The sequence below is a fragment of the Balaenoptera physalus genome (assembly GCF_965194825.1).
Source record: "Balaenoptera physalus genome assembly, chromosome: 18".
In the NCBI taxonomy this organism is placed as follows: Eukaryota; Metazoa; Chordata; class Mammalia; order Artiodactyla; family Balaenopteridae; genus Balaenoptera; species Balaenoptera physalus.
The window spans coordinates 5,870,881-5,898,518 of record NC_138899.1 but is presented as its reverse complement, the minus strand read 5'-3'; the positions used below and the strand labels follow the sequence as shown (position 1 = coordinate 5,898,518).

Genomic DNA, 27,638 nt, shown 5'->3' with positions numbered 1-27,638 from the left:
GAAAAGTATGCCATCAAAAAAAATTCCATTCTTATAAGCAGACCTGTATTACCAAGTACTGTACTCAATTATGTTTTGAATTTCGTCAAAAAAATTGCGCCAATGTGTTTCCTTTCATGGTATATAAGTACCCACGTCATATCCTTGATTTCACCCTTGGCCTACCAAGCCTAAAATATTTCCTACCTGGCTCTTTACAGAAAGTCTGTGGACCCATGAGTTAGATAATCAGTATGTAAGAGGTAAAACCAGTCTTCCAAAAGCCCAGGCCTTACAAAACAAATTGAGAAGACAACTTTATTGCTCCTTACAGCTGCCCCCTGAAAACCCACTTCTGGTCCTTTCACCACCTCCTCCTTTAAAAGTAAAAATCTGTCTGGTCTCCTAGTAGTTCCCGTCACTCAGGTAACAAATCTATTTATTCTCATCACAGTAACTCACTCATACCTTTAATTAAAATCTTTCATCCCCTGGAATCAAAGACTTCAAACTGCACTTAAGCTTGAGGCTCCTTTGCATTAACCATCCCTGCTTCAGGGCCATGGTGGGCTCTGTCTCTGTTCACCCCTCCCCACTGTAGCCCCAACACACCCCCAATTGCTAGGGGTTCCCAACCCTCCGAGGTGGAGGTAGAGCTGGGGAAGAATGAGTGCAAACCCTGCATCTGTGCATCTGAGGACCTGCACATCCTGGCCCCCTGCATGCAGTCTCTGCTTCTTTCTACCTCACTGTTTTCCAAACCTCAGTGTCAGGCAAAGCAAACTCCTTAACTTTTTATTGTCCATCGAAGCCCAGCTCATGGCTCCATCTTGAAGCTCCCCCTCCATGACTCCAAGGTGGTTTCAGAGTCTCTGAGCTCTTGCATCTCCTAGATGTGCTTCTGCCATCAGGCCCTGTGGTCCACTTGTTATTTGCATCTGTCATGCATGTTCAAGGAACTGTCTTGCTTCTTGAACCATAAAAGCAACTCTGGGAGATCATGGGTTTGTCTTACTTGTCTTCACCACTGTGCCTAGTGTGACTTACACATCAACAATTGACCAACAGATTGCCTGATTCATTTTTAGCTCTGCTCACATGTCAGTGATACACATTGTTTGGTATATAGGGAGTGGCTGATAGTCATTAGTCTCTAGGTTATGGTCTCTGGTCACCCAAATAGATTATAAATCATTGGTTTTCATGTTGCTTTTGATATTTGTGGCATTATCTTCCAAATTAGAAGAACACTAAAGTAAGATTAAAAATACAAATACATCTTGAAGCTAAGATAACAATGATGAGAAATTGGGATATGGAATTCCTGATAGAATCATTATAGGTGACATGAAAAATGGACTTGACCTTAAGATAAATATTTTTCCAATGTAGTGATTGTATAACGGGCAATTAGATCGATTATGCCCACATGTATACACAAAACAACTCTCCTACATATTTATCCATCACAGTTATATAAACATAATTTTAAATGCCTTTAAATTAGTTCCTTTATCCTACTAGCAGTGACAAATCATGCAATGTTCCTATGAGCTACAGACATTCTATAACCACCTCCAAGTAACTCCTTGAAATGTTGCTTATTTTTATGTCGCCACTGAACTTGATTCTTATTCTTGCTCAACTACTTGGAGAATGCTAATCTTTATTGTCACAAAAAAGAAAGCTTTGCTGATTTCCCAGTAATTTGCCTCTAAGTTATTTCCCTAGGTTATGTTATGCAGAGAAGTAATCACTGTGTATGCTATTTCAATTAAATTTAAATTTATATTGTGGGTTAAAATTGTTACTTGAAAAGTCAGTTGAAATAAAGAAAATTTATTTTCCCCATGAAGCGAATCTTTTAAAACATATATATATATATATATATATATATATATATATATATATATATATATATATATAAAACTATACTGCTTTGAGTTCTCAGGTGTTCTTATTTCTGAATATTTCCTTTCCAGCCTGCATAGGCATGGGTAAGAAATAATCTTAAAACAGTTCTTAATCATCTCCTCTGCTTCTTTTCCATTCACGATGATGTGATTTTTATCATCTTTTTGGGAGAGGCAGAGAGAACCTACCAGTAAACGGCCTGTGGTACAGAAGAGACTGGTCATAGCAAACAGAACCATAAAAAACCTAAGCAATCTGCATAAAGTGCTATTTTAGGAGTGGCCACTCAGATCGCAAGGAGCAATGAGCGAGTATGACCTTTTCCCCACTGTTTTGCATGAACATCTAAACACATCCAGCTTGAGTATCTACTTCTCATTATCTACTATTGGGTAGTTGGTGCCACTAATAGGATTGGAGTTCACTGGGTAAAATTATAAGGGGAGAAAACTATTTCAAATGTAGGGGATAAACTGCATGAAGATTTGAATACGTAAACAGCATATCTGGAGAACGAGTACCACTCGAGCCTCGTTGACTCTTTTCTTCTACTACACTTCTGACCAGCCTATAACACAGTCCTCATATAGATTTCAGATTGGCCAATACAGGAGGATAAGGCTATGTAGGAGAAAGGAGCATATAATTACAATAGAAGAATTCGCACTTCACATGGCAAACTCTGATTCTCCCTAGGTTCTTGGAAGGAATTATATCTGGGGTATCTATTCTCAGGATTCTTCAGATAAACTGAACCTCCATACCAAGAAAGTGAAATCGACCATCACAGAAAGAATGTCTGTTTCAGAGAAGAACATATAGCATTCAATTGCTTCTTTTAAAAAATTGACGAAAGTATGTAGTCTCCGCGATTCTTAGCCCGAAGAGGAGAGAGTTGTTCATCCACTCTGCAGACTTAGTCGTGTGATATTTTGTTGTTGTGTCACAAAACTGTCAGGAGAGTGAATTAGGAATAAAATCTGATGAAATGGTCATTAAATACTGAGGCTTTCCTCCTCTTGCATATATCCCCAAACCTATAAAAGGCATTCATCCTCGAATATCACTTGGAGGGAAGGTAAAATTGTACAATACCTATGGAAGGAAATCTAGAAATATCCATCAAAATTACAGATGCACTTACCATTTAATTCAATTGGCTCACTTTTAGACTCTGTCCTACAGCTACACTTGCACACAGATAAAATTCAGAACATACAAGTCTAGCAACAGGGAATTAACTAAATAAACTATGATAAAGCCACACAAATAGAATTCAGCTTTTAAAGAGAAGCTGATTTCCACTTCCAATCATGATAAAGTGAAACGAATGTGTTTTACACTCTCACCTAAAACAACAAAAAAAAGGAAAAATATATAAAACAAAAATGGCAAGACACTGGACATCAGTTCAAAGAATAATCATCCCTGAGAGAGAGGAAACAAGTAAGTTCTGAAATTGCTTAACCTGTTGGTTTGATCAGCACATGAGTATGAGGAAACTTATAAGGGATTATTCATAACAGTGCCTGGCACAGACATAGGACCAGGAATAATGGCTGTCCCCACCCTTGAGAATGGTAAACCTCAAGATTTACAGGTATTGAGTAATACACACAGAAGGACATTACCTCAGTTATGGGCTAATAATTAGCCCTAAACAGTATTCTGGACATGCCTCACAAATCTTCAAAACAATAAGCATTACCCAGAGTAGGATAAAATTCACAATGTCTGGCATCCAAACAAATTACCATAAAAGCAACAAACAGGAAAAAGGACCCATCATGAGGAGATAAAATCAAAATGCTCTAGAATTGACACTGACAGTAAGAATTAGCAGAGAGGGACATTAAATCAGGTAGTATGAATAAGTGTATTCCACATGTTTAAAAGTGGAGACATGGAAAATAATTTTAAAAGATTAAACCCAAACTTCTAGAGAATAAAATGACAAGCCCCAAGATTAAACAACAACAACAAACCTGGAAACGCCAGATAGAATTAACAGTTGAGTGGATATTGCAGAAGAAAAGATATGTAAACTTAAATATAGAGCAATAGAACTGTCCAAAATGAAACATAAAGGAGAATCTAATAACATAAGAGCATCAGTGAGCTATGAAACAACTTCAAGTAGCCTAGTATATGTGTATTTGGAGTCCCTAAAAAAGAAAAGATTGAGAGAAGTGAAAGGCAGAAAAACTATTGGAAGAAATAATGGCCACAATTTTTCTAAGTTTGGTGAACTGTTAACCTGAATATACAAGAAACTAAGCAAAGAGACATGAAGAAAACACCAAGGTATATTATAATCAAATCCTAAATGTCTATGCATATAACAACAGAGTTTCAAAATATATAAAGCAAAAATCCTAGAACTACAATAAGAAAGATAAAACCTCTCACTGTAATTGAGAACTTAATATCCTTCTCTCAGTAATGGAGAGAACAAGAATACATAAAGCATATTGAAGATTTACATAATATTATCAGTCAACTTGACCTTGTTAACATTTGTAGAAAACTCTACCCAACAACATCAGCATACACAGTCTTTGTAAGTGCACACAGAACATACATCAAGATACATCACTTTCTGGGCTATAAAACATGTCTCAATACACTTCAAAAGATTTAAGTCATAAGGAGATTATTTAATTCCGTTGTACTCAAAGTAAAAGTCAATAATAGATATCTGGAGAATCTCTAAATATCTGGAAACACTTCTAAATAAGTCATGAGTCAAAAAAGATATCAAAAACAAAATTAGAAAATACTTTGAACTGAGGAAAATTGTAATAAAATATCAGAATCTGAGAAGCCACAGATTTACTTAGGGAAAAATTTATAACAAAAAAATATCTTTTTAAGAAACAGGTCAATCTCAAATCCGGAACCTAAGCCTTCATCTTAAACTAAAATATTAAAAAGTGCAAAAAAGATACAGAACTCCAAGTAAGCAATAAAGTTATAGAAATAAAGAAATACAGATCAAAGCAGAAATTATTGAAATAGAAAACAGAAAACCAATACAGTAAATCAATGAAACTAAAAGCTATTTCAATGAGAAAAATCAAGTTCGACAAACCACTAGTGAAACTGATCAGGAAAAAGGACAACTTACCAATATCATTATGGGAGAGAAGAGGTATAACTACAGCTTCTACATTTATTAATATGATAAGGAAATATTATATACAAATTTATACCAGTAAATTCAACAAAGTAGGTGAAATGGACAAATTCCTTGAAAGGCACAAACTACAAAAGCACATGCATGCTCACTCTCTCTCACGATCACACAGATAAAATGGAGAATCCCATATCCGTTAAAGAAATTAAATGTGTAATTAAATGTCTTCCCACAAAGAAAACTCCAAATCCAGGTGGCTTCACTAGTGAATTCTACCAAGGGCTTAAGAAGGAAATAACTCCAGTTTTACACAAAATGTTCCTGAAAGTTGAAGAGGAGGGAATTAATACAGTATTTCCTAAGGAATTCCTTGAGTCTAGAATTACCTTTATAAGAAAAAGATAAAGATATTATAAGACAACAATAGACCATAATACCTCATGAACATAGATGCCTAGATTCTAAACAAAATTTTAGCAAGTAGAATCCACCAAAACATTTGAAAGCATAGCATATCTTGACTGTGTTAGACAGAATTCTAAGATGGCCCTTAAGATTTCAGTCCCCTGGTGTTTGTGCCCTGTATAATACCCTCTCCTTGAGTGGAGGCAAGATCTGTGGATGTGATGAGATTACAGTTTCTTAAATAGGTAAGTATGTACTAACCATTTAATGTAGCCACTTAACTTCTAGGTATTTACTTAAGGGAAATGTATGCATTTGTCCTTCTAAGAAATGTACACTAATGTACACAGCGGCTTTATTTTTAATAGCCCAAGACTGGAACTGATCTAAATGTCCATCAGCAGGTGAATAGGTTCACAAATTGTGGTATATCTGTAAGAATGCTATACCACACAGTAAAAAGGTTCAACATGGATGAACCTTGAAAATATTACACTAAGTGCAAGAAGCTAGTCACAAAAGACCACAAATTGTATGATTACAATTATGAGATGTCCAGAATAGGCAAATCCATAGAGACAGAAAAGATTAGTGGTTGCTGAAGACTTGGTGCAGGAGGGTGGAGAGTGACTGCAAAATGGGTTTGGGGATACTTTTTTGGGGGTGACTAAAAATGATCTAAAATTAGATTGTGCTGATGATTGCACGTATCTATAAAAGTACTGAAAACCATTAAATTGTATACTTTAAATGGTGAATATGGTATGGTATATAAACTGTAATCTCAATAAAACTGTTAATATTGCTTTCATGAATTTTTATTGAAATTCAGACTACCTGAGAGCTTCGTTTATACTCTTATTTGTATTTTTCCATAGCCACCCATTGAGCAAAATGGATATCACAGTCTTTATTTGACAAATAAAAAGAAATAATGGATTACTCTTTCTATATTGCCAACAAGTGAGTCAAGAATAGAACCGTGTGAAAAGCCTAAACTGATGCACTTCTACCCATGTGGGATCAAAATAACTCCATCCACACTCAGTGTGTAGTTTCATATGTGGTTCCACTATTGCTTCAAAGCCATGCTGCCTTGAGACCTGACCAGCTGATGGACTCAGAAATTCTTCCCGTACTAACTCCTGTTGACAGGTGTAAAATAATCAAATGGCCAATGATGCTTGGAGACTATGAGAGGTCATCCTAGGGTTCATTCAAGTATATTTGAATTGATCAATTAATGAGGCAAACCTAATATCATGTGCCCTACCAATTAAAAGTCCGTTCCAGTTTCCTAGACTGTGTTATGGAACAGAAAATCTGAAACCTTAAATCCAGATGGGTGGTCTGGAGAGAGGACCAGCTGTGCAGAGAAAATGACAGGACAAAAAGAAACAACGTCTAAGGTAGATAAGCTTGCGATGGCAAAAGTTACAGAATTAGGTCAATAAAATGTCAACGTTTCAGCGCAGAAAAAGTACAAATTAGGATCTTAGAAATAACTTGATTAAATTAGAAGACTACAGGATAAGACCACACACAGCAAGTAAAAAATAAACACAGATCTAATTATTGTTCTTCCAAATTATTTAGAGAATCATTATAATTGGAAACAAAAATTCCATGATGACAGAGGTGACAGGATTCCTCAGGAGCTGCCACCCTAACGTAAAACCACAGAGTTAAATAGAGCTTCTATTTATCACCACACTCCAAGACTGTTATGGAGGCAAAAACTCAAGCCTGGAGAGAATTTAAGAACAAAGCAAGAAAAAGAAATAAATGAAGCTGGTCACTTTACCTGCAGTGAATAGAAAATAAAAAGCAGGCTATTTCCCCCAAAGCTATGCACATGTAAACCATTCATAAATGGTGCTGCTACTACTTTTCCAAGTATTTTACTCTTAATTTAGGCACCTAGAAAAAACTGTGACATTTTCTTGTTTAAAATGGGGAGGGGGCGACATTCTGAACATTTTAAAATACTTGGATTATGTCTATTTCCGAATAACCTTCCTTTGCTTTCTTTATACAAATATTAGAATCAAGAAATATGTTTATATATAGGAAAGAAGAAAGGAAAAGTTTAGAATTTCCTCCCTGGATATAAACAAAAAGAAAATCCTTCTCCCTGGCTTACAGAGCCAAGAGGAACAATAAGTGGATTGTCGTATTTGGGAAAAAGTAATGTTCCTAACCTTGAGAAAACCTGCAAGAGTAGACTCTCATGAATTTATTGCCATCTGAACGTGGACCTTGACTGAGGGCTTGCTCTGAGTACGTAGATAACTACCAGTTTCAAGAACACAAAATCATATTGTAAATCACACTATACGTTGTAATCAAGGCAACACAGAGTCCAGGGCTAATTTTTTTTTTAAATGTTCCAATTAAGCCATTTCCCAAACGCTCTCCTCCTCTATGTGACTGCATACCTAAAAGATGCCACTTATTCAAGGTTCTACACATGACATGCAGTTGAAGACAATTCATAAACAGTATGCAAGCATCCCTTACAAATAAAAATCATGCTAGAAGAGATAGAGCATGTGGTCCAGCCACATGATCACATTAGGGTCAGGGTGGAGAACTGTCATCCTATCCCTTCTGCAGCCACTTTGGACTTCTCCTGCTCTCACACTTGTCCTTCCCAGCCTCCCTGAGGTCACACTCCCTAGGACCCTCCATCTCTCCCCCTCCATCCTTGTCTCCATTTCTCACATTACTCCATCTTGGTCCAGAGCTAGGTCTGTAGTAGGGCATCTAGTGATGACAGAAGGTCTAACTCCCCTCCCTCCTATCTCTACACCTCATCTATTTACCACTCCAGCAACCCAGCACAATTTCCTTAGGAAACCTAGCATCAAGAATTACGAAGAGTCTGAGCTTTCACCCTACTTTTAAACTATAAGTTAGTATGTGACAGTTTCATGGGTACCATCAAGAGAGACAGATTCCTGGGTCCAAGAAGGACCATCTATTATTCACAGCAATCATGGTAGCCAGGGAATTGGCATTTGTGCCATTTCCTCAAACCCCAATACCCACAGGATGACACCTGCCCAGACAGTGGGTTGGGTTAACAGCAGAGGAACTCTGAGCTCACGGAACCCGAATCTTTTATAACGAGTAGTAAGTGCCAGAGGGAGACATTATTACGCTGGAGCGTAAACATGCCTGCCCTTTGCTTCAGGGGGAGCCACCAGCTCTATCTTCCAAGAATGTAGGAACATCCTTAAAGAGAGAGTCCAGGACACCGTCAGTCACAACTCTCTCAAAAGACACACAGAGAAATCAGAAACCCATGGAAAATTGTCTCTCAACACATCGGCACACCATCGTCACTCACGAGGAGAGAAAGGAAACCTGGGAAGGAACCCATCTGCCTCATATGAGTGCACCACGGGAGCCTAGTCGAGAAGAAAGAGAGAAATAAAACAAAACAAAGACCTTTAGAGATTTCAAGGGACCACATGCTGGCACTGGGGGCAGGAAGGGAGTACTAGACACCCTGAATAGTGTCCTGTCTTGACACGGATCTGCATGGATAAATCAGGACCAGCAGCTGTTGGTCATCAAAAGTAAAGAGCATGGATCTTGGCATTACAAGGACAGGACAACCGGTCATTAAAATGCTGGCTGAGAAAAACCAAGAAATTAACCTTTCCCTTCTACAGTGTTTACAAACGCACACACTAGGCCTTTATCCTCCCACTTCTTTGTCCTAAGGTCTCTTAGGAGCCTCACCCCACCATCCACAAGCCCATCACGCCAAAGCCCCTGCTTTGAAACGAGCACTTCTAGGATCGTAGATGCCTCCTGTAATCGCTCAGAGAAGGTAAGAGGAGGAGCCCTTGAACCCATTAGCATGGATGCAGCTGGAGTAAAGGGGTTCTGGGGCCTCACTGAACCCCAGACCCTCTTCGCTCAGAAGCCTTGTTCCAGCTGATACTACCGATGTTGCTCTCAGGCAGTGTGATGACCAGGAACATCCCAAGGTATTCAGAGTCTGAGGAACACTCCATGAACACAACCACCACGGATGTAGCTTCTAGAGGAAAATGTTTTCTAAATGACGTTCCTGAGAAGTTTTAGAATGTAGTCATTTGTTGGTTAGAGATCATCTTCATGTATCGATTATGTGAAGACATTTACAGGTTGGCTAACTTGGCTGCTCTTGGCAAAGATTTTTATAAGGTTTTGAATGAATATATTCAATCCTCATACAACAATCCTCACTCTGAAGAAAATGAAAGTGAGAATAATGTAGCTGCAAAGAGGAAACACGTGTATGATATTTAATTACGGATTCATACTCAGTGACTTTAGTAGAACTTGCTGTAAAAAAAGAAAAAGGGGGGGAGGTGAGGGGAGAATAACTCGATTTCTTCTCCTAAGGCAGGAATCCTGAAAAACTTCTTCAAATGCCTTGTCTACTCTACATCTGGCTGCAAACATTGTATAGGCAACAAGAACTATCAGGTAAATGTATGTGGTTGTGAGGGGTGAGTGAGAATCATGGAACTTTCCCACTTTTTCTGGAAAGTGAGGAGAAGCTGAAATGGCTTATAAACCGAGAAGAACTTTATACAATGGAGACCAGAAGTTGCAAACAAACAGAAGCCCCACTGACGTAGGTCCAGATCCACCTATGACAAAGCAGAAGTGAGCCCAGCAGGTGCATGAGAACCATCGAGCAAGCAATTTATAAGAGCATAACTCTGTTTGCTCTCTGGTTCTACCTCATTGTGATGCCGTGTGTAATAGATAAATAAGCCTGAAAACTTCCTAACACATCGGCTTTCCTCCACTGCTTCTGACTCACGATCTTATTCCCTGGGTGTGACTAACTTAGAACATTCTTATTGATTGCGGTGTTTCTCTCCCGGGGGGGAACTCTAAGTGCACATAAGTAGTTGTTTTCTGGCTTGTATTAGACTGTGCTTGGGGATGAAAACCATTATGGACCTTACACCTTAGAATAAAGTCCCTATTTACTTGTCCATGAATAAGCAGTTGCAAATGACTACATCTGCAGAGGGAATTTGCCGCATTCTACCTGGTCCAGGAATCAGATAACCGTTAGAAGCCAAAGAGAGAGAGAATGGAATGAGCATTGCTTGTTTTAAAAAGTAATAATAAAAGCGACAATTACAGAATATGAAAACCCTGATCAAGTATACTTAAATTATTGTAAGACATTACTGACAAATACCAACAAATCTATGTTCTTATGGCAATCCCATATACAACTTGATTCATTGATTTACTGATTTTTGTTTTATAAGTGTTTGATTTCTTGATAGGTTATCTTTTAAGTCCTAAAGAATTTTGAAGAGAGGGTCGAACATTATGCTGGCAAGATGAAATTAAAAAATAAAACGGTTAAATATTAGATGGGTTATTTTGCAAGAATCTACAGAAAGTATTGCAGAGACCATCTCTTTCTGAGGAAGGAATCTTCATGTTGTTGAATTCAACCTGGACCAGGCTCTCATCCTTGCTACCTCTCCCATCACAGGAGGGACAGTTGAGAGTGTACCAGGAGCAGAGGCAGCCTCTTGAGAAGTATTAGCCTGAGCATCTTGGGAGAAAGAAAATTACTTTAAAATAAAGTTAATGATGACTCTGTAACAAAGAGTTGAACTCTGATGAAGAGAGAGATCACTGAATGCCTTGATGCTAATATAAAAAAAGGTGGCATAGGCAGAACACTCTATGACATACATCACAGCAAGATTCTTTTTGACCCAGCTCCCAGAGAAATGGAAATAAGAACACAAATAAACAAATGGGACCTAATGAAACTTAAAAGCTTTTGCACAGCAAAGGAAACCATAAACAAGACCAAAAGACAACCATCAGAATGGGAGAAAATATTTGCAAATGAAGCAACTGACAAAGGATTAATCTCCAAGATTTACAAGCAGCACATGCACCTCAATAACAAAAAAACGAACAACCCAATCCAAAAATGGGAAGAAGACCTAAATAGACATTTCTCCAAAGAAGATATACAGATGGCCTACAGACACATGAAAGAATGCTCAACATCATTAATCATTAGAGAAATGCAAATCAAAACTACAATGAGATATCATCTCACACCGGTCAGAATGGCCATCATCAAAAAATCTAGAAACAATAAATGCTGGACAGGGTGTGGAGGAAAGGGAACACTCTTGCACTGTTGGTGGGAATGTAAATTGATACAGCCACTATGGAGAACAGTATGGAGGTTCCTTAAAAAACTACAAATAGAACTACCATACGACCCAGCAATCCCACTACTGGGCATATACCCTGAGAAAACCATAGGTCAAAAAGAGTCATGTACCAAAATGTTCATTGCAGCTCTATTTACAATAGCCAGGACATGGAAGCAATCTAAATGTCCATCGACAGATGAATGGATAAAGAAGATGTGGCACATATATACAATGGAATATTACTCAGCCATAAAAAGAAATGAAATGGAGGTATTTGTAATGAGGTGGATGGAGTTAGAGTCTGTCATACAGAGTGAAGTAAGTCAGAAAGAGAAAAACAAATACAGTATGCTAACACATATATACGGAATCTAAGGGGAAAAAAAAATAAAGGCCATGAAGAACCTAGTGGCAAGACGGGAATAAAGACACAGACCTACTAGAGAATGGACTTGAGGATATGGGGAGGGGGTGGGGTGAGATGTGACAGGGTAAGAGAGTGTCATGGACATATATACACTACCAAATGTAAAATAGATAACTAGTGGGAAGCAGCCGCATAGCACAGGGAGATCAGCTCGGTGCTTTGTGACCACCTAGAGGGATGGGATGGGGAGGGTGGGAGGGAGGGAGATGCAAGAGGGAAGAGAAATGGGAACATATTGTATATGTATAACTGATTCACTTTGTTATAAAGCAGAAGCTAACACACCATTGTAAGGCAATTATACTTCAATAAAGATGTTAAAAAAAAAAAAAAAAAAGGTGGGCACTCCTGAATGATGGAGCAGATCACAAAGAGAGGAGATAATCTGAGGAAAAGAGCTAGTTCTCTGAGCCACAACTGGCAAAGGAGGAGGAACCCCTGGAGAGGACGGATTTCAGCCACACGACTGCAGTGCATGGCAGCTGTACTACGGAGGCTGCAACAAGCAGACCGTGCTCCGCAACAAGAGAAGCCACCGCAATGAGAAGCCTGCGCACCGCAACGAAGAGTAGCCCCAACTCGTCTCAACTAGAGAAAGCCCGCGCACAGCAATGAAGACCCAGTGCAGCCAAAAATAAATAAATAAAAATAAATTAAAAAATTTATAAAAGAAAAAAAAGAAATCTCAGGGCCAAGTATTTTTATAAATATGCCAATAGATCCTGATTTGTGTGTCCGATTCTAAAGACACTTTGGTGAATCAGGAAATGTAGCTATTAATAGAGCAGGCATGAGTCTTTCGGCAAAAGATCTACCACAGAGAAAATAAAGAACGTACAAATCAATCAATTATCCCCCTATAAGAAAAATCTCTTTTTTTCTTCTTAAATAAACTTATACCTGACTAATCACCCCACCTACCCCCCGCATCCGACCACACTGGCAGGGAGCTTAATCCTAGTGACTGCTGGGATTGCTCTCTGATTTGCTTAGATTCCAGAGTTCTACACCTCACCAAAGACCTGGAGACCAGTTTTGAAAGGGTTATCGACCCACTCTTGTTATCACTGAGTCACTAAGAGTCTCCCTCTGCCTGGCCCTTTAGATCTGGCAGCTCTACCACTTCTAAGCCATGGCTAAGGCTCTGGAAGTCTTTGGAAAGGAGGCTGTGCAGAGCCAGGCCTGCTGAAAGCATGAATCACTTACCCCATATGGGACCCTGCGTGCCCTCCCCTGCTCTACCTAGAAGAACTCTACCTTTGATCTCTCTCCAGCCTGAGGGGGGACAGCTTCCTTCTACTGGTCCTCAAAAACATTTATCCCTAACTTCCTCACTTGAATAAATTTGTCACAGAAGATAGGTAGGACTGTTGTATTTAAACAGTGTTGGTTTTGAGATGTAAAAATCTGAAGCAAGAACAAAATCTAAGTCCTCAAAAGGAACCTAGTTACCTTATGGGCTTGGGGTGCGGAGGGGCTTGTGGAAGATGTGCTACAGAGAGAAAATACAAGAAGGACAAATTAGTTTATCAATAAATTACTCCCCACATTAGATCCCGCTCTGCCCAATTATGTGACCCGGAATAAGGCACTGATCTTATTTGCTTCCCCGTTTTCCTATTTGTTCTAAGGGGGAATCAAAATTCCTGCCCCTCCTTGGGATATGATGTCTTTTGCTTCTCTGTTTTATTTTCTCTGGCTCTCTTGTTTAAAATCTATGTAATTTTTACAGCATTAATTAAGAAGTCGATATTGTATGTAGAGGTGGGGAAGGACTGTTGACTTTATATTACTATCATGGTTCTGATTATGAACTTAATCACTGAGCTCTTACTATGAGCTGGACATGGTGATCTCTATGTGTCTTTCCTGATCAGGACAGTCATGGTCCCTGCCCTCAGGGCACTTACAGTCCCCTATGTTGCCCAAGTCAATCCACCTCCAACACGTCCACAAAGAAGCAAGGAAGAAGAGTTAGGAATGACCACTGTGGATCTCTTTGTAGAGAGATGTTTTAATATCTCAATATTAACAAAAGTGAGAAATGAAGTGGAGGCATGTTTTAGATATTTGAGAATATGTTTAAAATTATATCAAGTTATGTCACTCTAAATGGAAGGCGACATATAGTAAGTGTGTATTAGAAAAGTAGAAAAATTTTTAAATAGCTCTATTAATATTAAGGTGAAAACTGAAAAATAATGTGAAGCTTGATGTTTATGAATAAATGCGTAAAGTTGACATTCTCATAACTTAAAAATATGCTCACAATCTTCTGAGAAGTAAAACATAGGACAGTTCTAATACAGGGTGTGGGAAGAGACAATCAACAAAGTTTAGTGGTGACAGACTTCTGAAAGCAATTAAGAGCGAAAATTGCGAGATCAAAGATTGGAGGGTAAAAAGTGTGATGATGGTATGAATGCAAAGGTGGTCTTACACATGGAGAGATGGTGAAATGGCAACATGGGGTAGGAAGGAATAGAAAACTTAAAAGTCAGACAATTACTGCCCTGGGAGTTCATGTTCCATGGACCAGCTGCAATAGCAAACACATCAGAAATAAGATAGGACCAAAGAACCAGCAATAATTTTAATTCAAGTAAGCAGAGGGATGGAATCAAGAAGATGAATATTCCTACAGATGGGAAGTAGAAGAAAAATTAAAGCATAAGAAATAGCTCATAAATTAAAGCAAGGTGAAATGAATTCTTTGTTAGGTCAGATAGATTTAGTTTTGCCTAGGTTGTAAGTTTGTATATATCCTGGTCATAAAATAAAAGTATAACCTTTAAAGAGATTAAAACAAGTTAAAGTTAAATGAAAGATATACTCTGTGCTTATTTTTATTTAAAAATTGTTCTATAATTTTGTATGAAATACCTCCAAATCTTCTAAGAAGTTTGCTTGGAAAAGATGACACAAAAAATCACTTGATATTTCCAAGAAAAAAAAAAGGATATAAATAATTAGGACAGTATTATATAAATGTATTGTGAAATTAGCTCCAAATTAGCCTAAATATTTTTAAATGTTTTTTCTTAGAATTCTACAGTATTTTAGAATACTATATATATCATTTAAAAATAACCAGTGTGTATAGTATATATCCTGATTTTAAGATTTGAATTATTTTTAAATATTTGATTACTATCTATCCAAAAATAAAATATGTATTGTTTCCATTTCTCTGTGAAGTGGTAGCCTTTGTAACTCTATTCAGCTTTTCAGACAACTTCAGTGATTTAAAAGATGTTAAAGTCAGAAACCTGTTATTTATCATGATTAGTTATCATTTATTATCAAGAAACTCTCATAATTCATTAAGTAGCAACCAAACTGGTGTATGTTCCATCAAAAGAAACTCAGAATCCATGGAAGCATTGTGTCTCCTTGAAGAAACAGGATTAGAACAGACACATATGACAGCATTTTCTACAAACAGAACATCAGCAAGCCCCTCTCTCTTTTTCAATCATAGTATGAAAATTCAGCAGAAAAAAGAAAATTCTAGGGACACTGGTGGGTATTTTTTCCAGGGTGAGAGAAGCAATCAATAAAACAATAGTTCTCAGCTCCATTTTACCACTTGTTTCTTCTCATTCAAAAAGAGAATTTGCATAAATCTAATACCTATATTGAGTAACTTTTATGTTACTATTTAAGATAACCTTTCCTTCAAGGCAAGAATATAGAACAGCTCTGGGGACTCATGGGTATTGAAGAATATAGAACAGCTCTGGGGACTCATGGGTATTGAAAGAAGACATCTAACAGCAAATCAATAAGGCAGTGACTGCTGATCTGTAAGAATGAAATGAGGGGAATTCTAAAACACAGCATCATCATATTAAAATATTTTGTAAGATTATTCATACGTATATGCTAAGGAAAGGATGATAAATGAGGGGTCAAATTTTCATTTCTCAAGCAGTCATGTTACTGATTTGAAACTTTCAAACTGAGCCATGTTCGGAATTACCGTAATCTTAAACTGGATCAGAGCTAAGTGTATGTCTGAAAATTTTTAACATACATCAAATGATTTAAAGAATTAGCCTCCCCTATAAAATGAGCCTCAGTATTAAATGTGCCTTGAAGCTACGTATGGGCCCAAATACTGATTTAGTCTAATGAAGTCAAGTTATACAAGAAAAAATATTAATAATAATGATTGTTACTCTTCCTCCATTTATGTGTTTAAACACAGAGGAGAAATTGGTGGGGCTGCTAAAATCCTTCCTCAGGCACATTCTATAGATAAACAGAGGACTTTGTTCCCTGGATCTTTTCATTCAGAGCCTTTCACGAGCTGTGAATTCCCTCTAAAAGCACCTATCAGCATGAATAAACTGATAAAAGCAGATGTGTGAAATGCCTTTCACTTAGCTAACAGGCATAACTCCAAATTCTAGAACTCCCAAGGCTTTCATCTGAAACCCTAACCCATGATGATAGTGAACATGGTTTGATAGAAGGTCCTTTACTAATGTTACAAGATCTCTGGCCTACTGTGGCATGATAGTTAATGGAAAGCTTTGTCAGCCATAACCCATTCCTGTACGGTCTTTCAGATTAGCTCCTGTGAGTGTGGCATTCCATTTTGTTAAAAAAATAAATTAAAAAAAAAATCAGATTAATAAATCCATTCAGGCTTCCCAGAACATTTGTTCATTTGTTCATTCAGCAGCCGGCACCCTGGATAATAAGGGGGTGACAAGTTATGCCCCATGCCTTCAAAGTCCTGTAAAGACTTCATGCCTATAGCCAGGTTTATTTAAAAAAAAAAAAATACATGGGAAACACTGAGAGAATTGGAGGAAGATGTCGGCAAGTTGACAGTCGTGGGATATCTCAATTATTAATAGATCAAGAGGATAAAAGTATTTTTATTTACTCTTTACTTGTGAAGAGTAAATAAAAAGCTTGGTGGAAGGAATTTACCCAGAACCTCACAGAGAAAATAGGCATTTTTCTCAAGCACCCATGGAATGTTTTTTCAATTGTCCAACTAGTTCATAAGAAAGTCTCAATATCAAAGGATTTATATCACAATGAAAAATAAGATAACAGTAACACAAAGGTAAATTTTAAATCCCTGTATGTTTGGAAAATCTAAGATCCTTCTACATAATTTATAAAAAAAGAAGTAAAAATTAATAATGAAAATACATATTGACACTTGTAGGGTTCTAAGCAGTATTTCATTTATTAGATCCTTAAACTCTTACAACAGAAAAGAGATGATGGGATAGATATCTTAATAAAACAAATATGCAATACAGAGAATCAAGAAAAGCAAAAATTGGCTCTCCAAGAAAACTAGTAAAATGGATAACCTTCTGGTGACAATGGTAACCATAAACTTAAAGAAGGCAGAAACAGTCCATGCCATTATTGAAAAGGAAGATACAACCACAGGTGAAGAGACTAAAACGATAATAAGACTATTATGGGCAAATCTATACCAACAAATTGGAAAACAGACTAAATGGACAAGTTATTAGAAAGATACACGCTTTCAAAATAGATTCAAAAAGAAATAGAAAGTCTGAAGTGTTCTAGTGTATTTGAAAATCTTTCATCAGCAGTTTAAAATCTTTGCCCAAGAAGAAAACATTTGGCTTAAATGGTTTTATAGGACTTTTCCATATTATCCTACTTTTATATAAATTCTTCCAGAAAATGGGAGTCACTCTCCAACTCATCCTGAGGTTTGTATCTGTTGCTTTGACTCCAAAGCAGACAAGACAGGGCATGGCAGAAGTTCAGAACAATCTCTCTCAGGAATGTAGAAGCAAAATTCCTAAATAACGCATTAGCAAACCAAATTGAGCCATGAAATTAAAAAGAAAAAAAAAAAAAAGATGACCAAATTGGGTTTATACTGAGAAAGCAAGGAGGGAGGTTTTAAATAAGGAAAAAAATTCTAATATGATTCACATTAAAAAATCAAAGAAAAAACCACATAAGCATCTCAATAGATGGAGAAAATCTATTTGATACAATAACATCCATTCTTGACACAAAAGTGTTACCAAAGAAGAAATAAGAGATCCTTCAACAAGATAAAGGCACCCCCAAAAAACCTAGAGCAAATATAATTCCTAATGATAAACATTTGAAGCATTCCCTTTAAAGTCAAATTTTGAATGACATTGACTTCTGTAAATTAGAAGTCATTAGAAAGAATATGAAGGACATAAATCGAGACATGATATTTGTAATACACATAACCGAAAATATATATTAGTGTCTGTAATGTAGAAGAGAATCCAAGATATCACTAAGAAAAAGACAACCATATAGAAATCCAATAGCAATGGACATGAACAGCCATCCGTACAAATGGCCCGAAAACGTGAAAAGATTCTCTGCCTCATTAGAAATCACTGAAATGTAAGACAATGAGATACTATTCTATACCCCTTAGATGGCAAAAATTACGAAGTTTGACAATATTAAGTTTCAGAGTATACAGACCAATGGAAATACTAGCAGTGTTGGAAGTAGGATTTAGCACCACTTTGGAACACAATTTGACATAAACTTTTAACATTTACTTACCCTACAACCCGGCAAATTTTCAGACAGGGAAACCCTTGCACACGTGTATGAGACAGGTACACGCATCTTTATGACTGTGACAGCAAAGAAAACAAAGATGAAACGACCCAAATGTTTTTCAACACCCCAGTGGATAAGCTGGAGTGTTCACCCCCTGTGAAGTATTACATAATCAAAAGTCAAAGAAATTCATTATTTACCATCATTTTTCTCCTCCTGGAGGTGTTAGCACTGACCCGTAGGTGCAGAGCACCTGATGCTCAGCAGGAAATCTTGAGCCTCGCTAATCAGAGTGTGGACAAAGGGAGCGTCATGGGACCATCTGGGAACTCGGTAAAAATGCAAAACCTCTGGCCCCATCTCAGAGCTACCGGGTCACAGTCTATATTTTAACAAGATTTTATGTTCGTTAAAATTTGAGGAAGTACTGACCTACAGTAGCTGTGTTCATTATTCACTAGAGAGAGCATCGGGTCCTCAGACCCTCTGTGACATCCAACTACTGCTTTCTGCAATCCTAGCATTCATTCAAATACACACCAACATAGGAAACATTTCTTGAGTTCCTACTCTGTGCCAGTCACCTGACTAACTGCTAGGGACACAAATAAAATACTCTTGGGCTTCAGTCTCAAAGAGCTCACAGACTCATTTATATACATACAAACACATATTTGCCCAAGTTCTATAACCTGGCATGACCAAATTGCTTTTATACTTTTCCTAATGCTATGGTAATTTTCCATAATGTTTATATGATTGTGCGCATATCCATTTCATTCTCATCTTCTGTCTTATATTCCTACGATGAAGAGTGATCGTGACTTCTTTCTAGTAATACAAAATATGTGTACTAAGTTTGTGTCACATCACGTTCAAAGAATTTAAGAGCTCGGGGAACAACTAAACTCTGGCTTCCTTTTGCCCTTAAGCTGAGGATAAAGCACAGGTTTTCACTGAATCCTCACTTCGTAATAGTCCATACTTGCGTATATATTACTCTTTAAAATGTCTATAATGTTTCCATTCTACATAGAAATATGCTGGCTCTAACCCTCATACATCCTCACTGTTACAGGTGTGTTACCTTAGACTCAGACCCCACGAGTGTATTCCACCCGACTCGGATGGTAAATGGCTCTCGGTAAGGTTTGGAACCGAGAAATGCAAATATACCTCATTTTACACAAGACTTGCATTCCTAGAAAACCCACTATTAAAGCCACATCAAAAAACCAAGACGTAAAACAGAGTTCTTGGTCTGGATAATTTTAAGCAGGGTTTTTCGGGTTTCGTTTTTAATGTGAAAGATTATCTGGTAAGACAGTAATTTGTGCAAAATTCTGGGTAATTTTTTGTTGTGTAACACGGACCTGACCTTTTCCCAATGCCTAATATCCTTGGCTTCTATCCAAGCAGCATCATGGCCCCCAGTTCATGGTGACAACAAAAATGCACCCCTCCCAAAAGCTCCCGAGACGAGAAATCCTCAGGGAGGGCTGCGCTACCTCATTGAGACCACAGCTCTGAACAGACTTGCTGGGGAATTTCCCACCTTTGACCCTACATTGCCTTTGGAAAGAAGCCCATTGTCCCTGTGCCTATAATATTATAAGTGGACACTTACTTCCATCGCTTCTGTAGTTCCTTTTCTCTGAACACACTGCGGTGTTCCTACCAGCTAGCAAGGGCAGCGATTACATATTTAGAAATTTTACAAGCCAACTGAAGTCATGTTGATAGTTTAAAATAGACCATAATGGGAATACTTAGACAACAGAAATTGGCAAATGCTACAAAAGTCAGGGCTTGTTGTTTTGTGGCGGGGAGGGCCAGTGAGTAAATATTTAACAGTACATCCCTGATTTAATATGAAGGATCTTTGGCAACTTCCTCTTATTCTCAGTTTTACATATTCAAGTTCAAGTTCCCTTTATTGCAGCACATACATTTACTCTTCTGACTGACAACGTTGGGAGATATTACACCCGAATGAGCCATGCTAGTTTTCAATACATGATGTCAGAAGCCACCAGACACCTGCTCGGCTTTCATGATTGAAAAACTTACCCTTCATTTCAAGGTATGAAAATTGCCTGTGGCTCACTTTTTCAAGGCACTAATTAAGATCTACTTGTAACAAAACACACACACAGCTCCAATCATAGTAGGAAAAGAGTTATTTTTTTTTTTAATCTGTAAATGGTGATAAGGCATTTCGTTGAAGGAAGAACTTAAAAAGGCGGGTGACAGGGTGAGAATAGAGAGGCTGAAAAATTCTTCTCCACCGTGGTTGGCCCTGCAGCCTGGGTTCCAGCTCCAGTGACTGGCAGGGTGAGGTCACATGCCGATGTAGCTGCTCAGGGTGACCATGGGGACTTTGATCCCACAGAGCTAATTTGACTGAAGACATAAGAAGTTTGGCTCAGAGACTATTGGGCCTGGGCCCAGAAATCTGCACCCTGAGGAAGGAGAGGCCTGAACACACCTGCCTATTACCTTGACCCCTAGAATTGCCACGGGCGGGGGTGGCAGTGGGGTGCCTCCCAGGCTGGGCTAGGCAGTAAAATGGGAAAGTGAGAGGCAAGAGGAGGCAGACGACAGGGTGTCTACCTCACAGGGACCAGGTCTGCCAGACTGTCTGGGGGCATCTGGTTGAAGATGCTTTTTGGAGCTACTAGAAATAACCAAGATCCATTTAAAAAAAAAAACTAAACCAGGTAGAAGCTGTTAATTCAGCAGATATTTGGGTTCCATTTCAACCAGAAACACCCCTTAGTAGGACTATCTGGATACCCAGCTCTGACTTTGTGAGTTTCTGTTAAACTAGTGGTTCCCTAACTTTCATGGAGGAAACGGTTCCCTGGGACGCTTAATTAAAATGCAGATTGCTGAGCCCTAACCTCAAGATCATCATGCTTAGGGCTGGGTGGGGTCTGGGGAGCTGAAGTTTTTAACTTAAGACATCAAACATACAAGCTGGACTAACCCTTTTTATTTCTGAGCAAAAAAAAAAAAAAAAAAAAAAACAACAGTTGCTTCTATTCTTGAAGAAATCCACTTTCCCATGATCCAATAAGGTTTGTACATTGATTCTGACAAAAACGGAATTTATGCACTTGCCAGCTGCTCCTCTCCCGTAATTCTTAAGAATATCATTTACGAGTGATTAAATCAGATTTTAAGGGTTTAACATTTTGCAGAGAGAAATATCACCCCGAAGAAGAAAGGATCCGCATATGTTCAATAAACAAAACGTTACAAATTATTTCCATTCGTGATGGGCAAGCCAGCAAATCCCTTACAGCCAGGTTAGCTAACAAGAAATATAATGAATTAAATTCTTCACTATTTTGAAAGGCATATTAATTCAGGTAGAACAAAATGTGACAAAGATGACGTAAACATGTGTTCCCACTCTGCATTCCTTCCTCTTCACCACAAACCCACAAACCTGACCTTCAAATTCTCTCTGCACAACAGTGACATAATCCAGTGACAATGTCAAAAATGTTTTGTTTCTTTTTAACCTAAGACAATAGTTTATCTAGTCATTCCTTCATTCTCTCACTGAATAGATCGGCTCTGGCATTGTTTCAAAACAGTAACAGCAGAGTTGGAGTAGAAAAGCATTGTGTTCAGTGTGGAACTTGCAACGCAGAACAAATTCACCAATGTCATGTAGAAGTTTATTGGTCTCGCACCAAAACAAACCAAACAAACAAAAAGATTCCCAGTATCAAGTTCATGAGGTCTTGATTTTTAATTCTGCTTTTTAATTCCCTAAAGTTCATTATGTCCAGGAAGAATGTAAGAATTTTTTTTTTCCCCTAACTTCAAGGCAGGTGAATTTTCTAATCTTAGTATGAATGATCTATGTCCTTGACCAAACGATCATTAGCTGAAAGGGATTGCATGTGACACGTGGTAAGGCAGCTCCAAAGGGCAGTGGCCCCTTGTCCTAATTGAAATGTCAGTAGGTCACTAGGTCATCATGATGATTTCCAAGGGTATGAATTAAGTGACATTTTATGTCACGTATGACTATAATTTCAGCATTCATGTTCTACTGCCTTGCATCCTAGTGCCAAAATTGTATTTCATAGCTTCACTAGACTCATACTTTGACTACCTAAAATAATTAAGACCATACAAGAGATGTCAAATGTTTGAACTCATACTGAAGATAACTGTAATTAACTAAAATAGTCAATCTGTCCATTTTTATGGTTATTGACTCACTTCCTAAACAGTATTACTGAATAGATTTATTCATCTAAACACTAAAATTTGATAGATTACAATTGAAAGTTAAAAGTATGAGTGAAATACGTTTATGTGACATAGACAATTATATACTGGACCCACCAGGTATGACTTAGGGGTAGGTAGGTTTGGGGAGACAAGAACAAGGGAATTTTGTTATGTAGTTAACGCCATGGTTAACCAATAGCCCCCGTGACTGCCGACTGGAGATTGCTGTAGAGGGGATGAGAGGAGAAACAGAACTGAATCTTCCTCCTTATTTCTTAAGATGTCATTGTTCTGAAGACAACTAGCACTGGCCACTTAATATGATTGACTTGCCAAATGTGACGATTTAATTCTTCCAATTCAACAAAGGTTTATGTTAAGTTACAATACAAATAATACCACACCTTCCTATGCAAAGGCTTTCTAAACCAAAAAACAAGCACTCCTAGACAACACCTTTAATTCATGTTTTTCAGAGGATGCAGATGCAAATTATACCGATATTAAAGAAAGATTTTTCTTTACAAAATCCTTTGTAAATATAAATAGCACATAAGGAGAGTTTTTAATTGATATTTTCATATGTATTTCTCCTCTTTACCATACCTCATAGCCTAGGGAAAATTGTACAAACAGTGGAAAAGCAAAAAGAAAAGTTAACAAATTAAGAGGGATATAGCCCTCCAGGTCTCATATTAACAAAAGCAGTAAAACATTTTCTTAGCATGTAGGATAGTGGACCCATTTGGTGTTTTCCTCATTCAGGGGGCAAAGGAATAGCATTTTCTCAGAGGCATATTATAATAGCAATCTGCACAAAATTAATCATAGTACAGGAGGTTCTTCTCTCTAGGTGTTAACTGTTTATTATTTTGCTAAAGTGCTTGTAGGTAGTGGTCTAACTTTCTGCTTAAAATAAAGCATACTTTCAAAGAAACACTCAGTTATAATCCACTGGGAATACCCAAAGATAGAAGGCCATGGTCCCTGCTCCTTAGGTATTTATGATCTAGTGGCGGGGGAGAGATGCATACACAACTGACAGTGACACAGGCAGACAACAGAAGGGGGGTCAATGGAAATGGTATTTCTGGAAATAGTTTTGCCTTATAGCATCAGGAGCTATGGTGCTTGAATAAGTCATAAAAGGAAAAGGTTTTCACCAGGCGATGGTGCATAAAGAGGACTTTCTAGGAAACAAGATGAGAAAAGGCACAGAGGTCCAGCAAGGTGAGATGATTTGGATAAATTAGGATGTAAGAGTATAAGTGATGAGAAGAGGGACCTGAGACAGGGATGGCAACAGGTGATAGAGATCCTCAAACTGCACTAGAAGTTTGAAATTCATCCTATAGGTTTTGAGAAGCCATTGTCTATGTGGCAATGACTATTTTTACCAAGAAAATGGAATGAGTAAGATTTCCTGGGATGAAGCACAGGTTGGGCCAAGAGGATGAGGTACAGGGTGGGAGAGGAAGGGATGGGGTGGTCATGAATGTTTTAAGATTCAACGACAGGTAGAGCTCAGGGTAACATCAGAGTGTCTGTTGAAGGTGATCTTAACGAAAAGGAACAAATGAAGGAATTTTGATGTTTCATTTTCCAACCCGTCCCCATGCCAAAATAACTGTACCAAATGGATCTTTTCATATTATCAGTGTCAAGATGACTGCATTAAATTAATGCGTACTTATGGAAAGGAAACAAGCCTTTCCTAAAAGAACATGTTGGTTGAAATGAGGGTCCACCAAAGGTGATGAAACCAAATAGGAAGAAAGTGTGGTAATAAGAAATGGAGGGACTTCCCTGGTGGTGCAGTGGTTATGAATCCGTCTGCCAATGCAGGAGACATGGGTTCGAGCCCTGGTCTGGGAAGATCCCACATGCCGCGGAGCAACTAAGCCTGCGAGCTACAGCTACTGAGCCCAAGCGCCACAGCTACTGAGCCCACACACCACAGCTACTGAAGCCCGAGCACCTAGAGCCCGTGCTCTGCAACAAGAGAAGCCACCGCAATGAGAAGCCCTCACACTGCAACGAAGAGTAGCCCCCTCTCATAGCAACTAGAGAAAGCTCATGCGCAGCAACAAAGACCCAACGCAGCTAAAAATAAAATAAAATAAATAAATAATTTTTTAAAAAAAAGCGGTGTTAAAAAAAAAAAAAAGAAGTGGAGGAAGATTTGTAATCTGTTTGGCAGGTGGTATTACGCAACTTGGTGACCAATGGTGAATGAGAGGCAAATGAGGAGTCAAAGGTGACTCCAAGGTTTGTAGCCTGGTAACCAGGTATATATCTGTATCCACAGATGCTCATGTGACAGAAACCCAGTTCCAACTCACCAGCTTAACCAAGAAGAAGTTGTATACAGATATAAACATATTAGTACACCTTCAAAAGCAGAATTACTTTTCCTTAGCGATAAGAACTCAGTCCCAAAACTTTCATGTCTTCCCTACACAAAGCATGTCTTCTGTTGCTCTCTGGGTGCAGACCCAAGCCCTACCTTTGGCAAGGTCTACAGGATGCTGGCAGTCTTGCCCACATTTCTCGAGCCTTGCCACCCTGCCCCTTGCCGTCTGAACTCCAGCATCACTGGTCTTCTGTCAGTTTTTCAAAATTGCTTTGCTGATTTCAACAGTGGTATTATTTAGATTTAGACTAAACTCCATGGGAGGAGGGCCGTGTCTGTTCAGCTCTCCAATTTATCCCCCAGCATGTAACATCATAGGTGCTCAATAAACCTTTTGAGTAAAGGGTGAATGAATGAGTGAAAAAATGAGTTATCGAGGAAGATATGTCGCCCGTTACCATAAGTTTAGCCTTGCCATCTGGAAAAAACTCCCCCCACCCAACATCCCTCCACCATATTAGACTAAGAAGCATTGGCTCTTTGTCCTGACCGAGGCTTGGCTGTGTTACAAGAGACACTTTGGAAGCTGTCACTCGTTGCTGTCTTTGCTATCCAGAAGGAATCATGCCAGCTTCAGGATGCCAGCTCTGATTAATTTTTCTTGATTCTGGGCTTCCCTCAGAGGAAGGAGGAAAGGAGTTTGCTGGTTCATCCTACCACTGTGGAAAAGTGAAAATAAATAGTTTTCATTTATCAGAGACCATATCTACCAAGTAGCACTTAGAACGCTGTGATACTGTCTCATTATAACATAACAATGCAGTTTCAAGAGAATCCGTCACTTTTCCTACTTCATTTGGCCCCTGCCATGACCACACAGCTTATCAAACACTCTGACATTCTGGTTTCCAAAATTCACTTGGAACCCCATCAGACCCATTCCTCCCAGCGGTTCCAACTCTCAGTTTGAGAATTAACGCATGAAACACATGGAAATACAATGTTCCAATCCATCTAATTAATGCATTAAGTCCCTCATTTGCATAGTACAAATTTCCCTTTATGTTTTCAGTTGCTTGGCAATTGCTTGCCTCAAGAAAATAGATTAGCAGTTAAAATGTAGCTTAACAATAAGAGAAACAACAAAGACATCAGCCCTATTTCGAAAAGCATATTTCAAAAAGGAAAGGGAAAATCCATCATGTAAAAGGATTTCAAATCTTAAAGTAGCTGAATCACCCGATTTTGAAAAATAATTTAACCGTAGTTAAGTAAAGTAACATACGTTACTTTGGCAGGCTAGAGGGGTGTCAATTGAAGTCTGCAGAGCAGATGATACCAGCAAAGCTGTGTAGCGTCTCCGCAAATGTATCTTCGTCATAAAGGGCACAGACAGATTGAAAGCCCCCCTTGACTTTACCAGGCAAGGAGACAAAGCAGATCTAACGCCAAAGTTACACTAGCCTAAGAGTGGCGCTCCCATTAGAACCCAAATTCTCCCAAATAGGAGTAAGATTTTGAACCAAATTTAACAATGAACCAACAAAGCGCTATAAACCATACTGAATCACGGGAAAGAGGCAGATGGAGGGGCAACTTTGATCCTAAATTAATCCCAGCTTGTGTCAGAAGGCCATGTGCTCTGCAGGTGGCTGGGGAGGGGCGTGGCTAGGTAGACGGTCACTGCGCATGCCCTTGCTCGTCAGGACAGCAGACATTTGGACCGGGGAGCCGATGTCCAACCCTGGCGCGTTTCTTCCTCAGTCTGTGCAAGAGGCCTCTGCCCAGAAGTCAAGGCTGAAGGGGCAGCGTGACCTTTACTAATTCAGATTTTACATAAAAACAAATGCGAAGCGGCATTAAGATACACATACCATTGCCCATGATAAAGCAAGTGTTCTCCATTTCAGAGAACCCTACTGAGAACATTTCAAAATGCAGGCCTAAAACAGATGATGAATATGTTGAAAGGCAACCTTCATGAATCTTTCCCATATTATCAACATGCAAAAAGACATTGACATGGACATATATACACTACCAAATGTAAAATAGATAGCTAGTGGGAAGCAGCCGCATAGCACAGGGAGATCAACTCGGTGCTTTGTGACCACCTAGAGGGGTGGGATAGGGAGGGTGGGAGGGAGGGAGATGCAAGAGGGAAGAGATATGGGAACATATGTATATGTATAACTGATTCACTTTGTTATAAAGCAGAAACTAACACACCATTGTAAAGCAATTATACTTCAATAAAGATGTTTAAAAAAAAAAAGACATTGACAACACTGCTTTTTTGCAATGAAGTTTTTAATATGCTATTTCTAAATAGCTCATTAAAACCCAGAGAAAACTTTATATAATTCCTATTGATACTTAAAACTGGGAAGC

At 38.4% G+C, this 27,638-nt stretch overlaps 1 long non-coding RNA gene across 1 annotated transcript; it reads left to right on the top strand.

The window, feature by feature from the left end:
- The first annotated feature begins 1,898 nt into the window (after nt 1-1,898).
- Nucleotides 1,899-27,526, top strand: LOC309647728. Its single transcript, XR_014256267.1, has 2 exons — nt 1,899-11,134; nt 12,412-27,526. It is a non-coding gene; the product is annotated as an uncharacterized lncRNA (long non-coding RNA).
- The last annotated feature ends 112 nt before the right edge of the window (nt 27,527-27,638 follow it).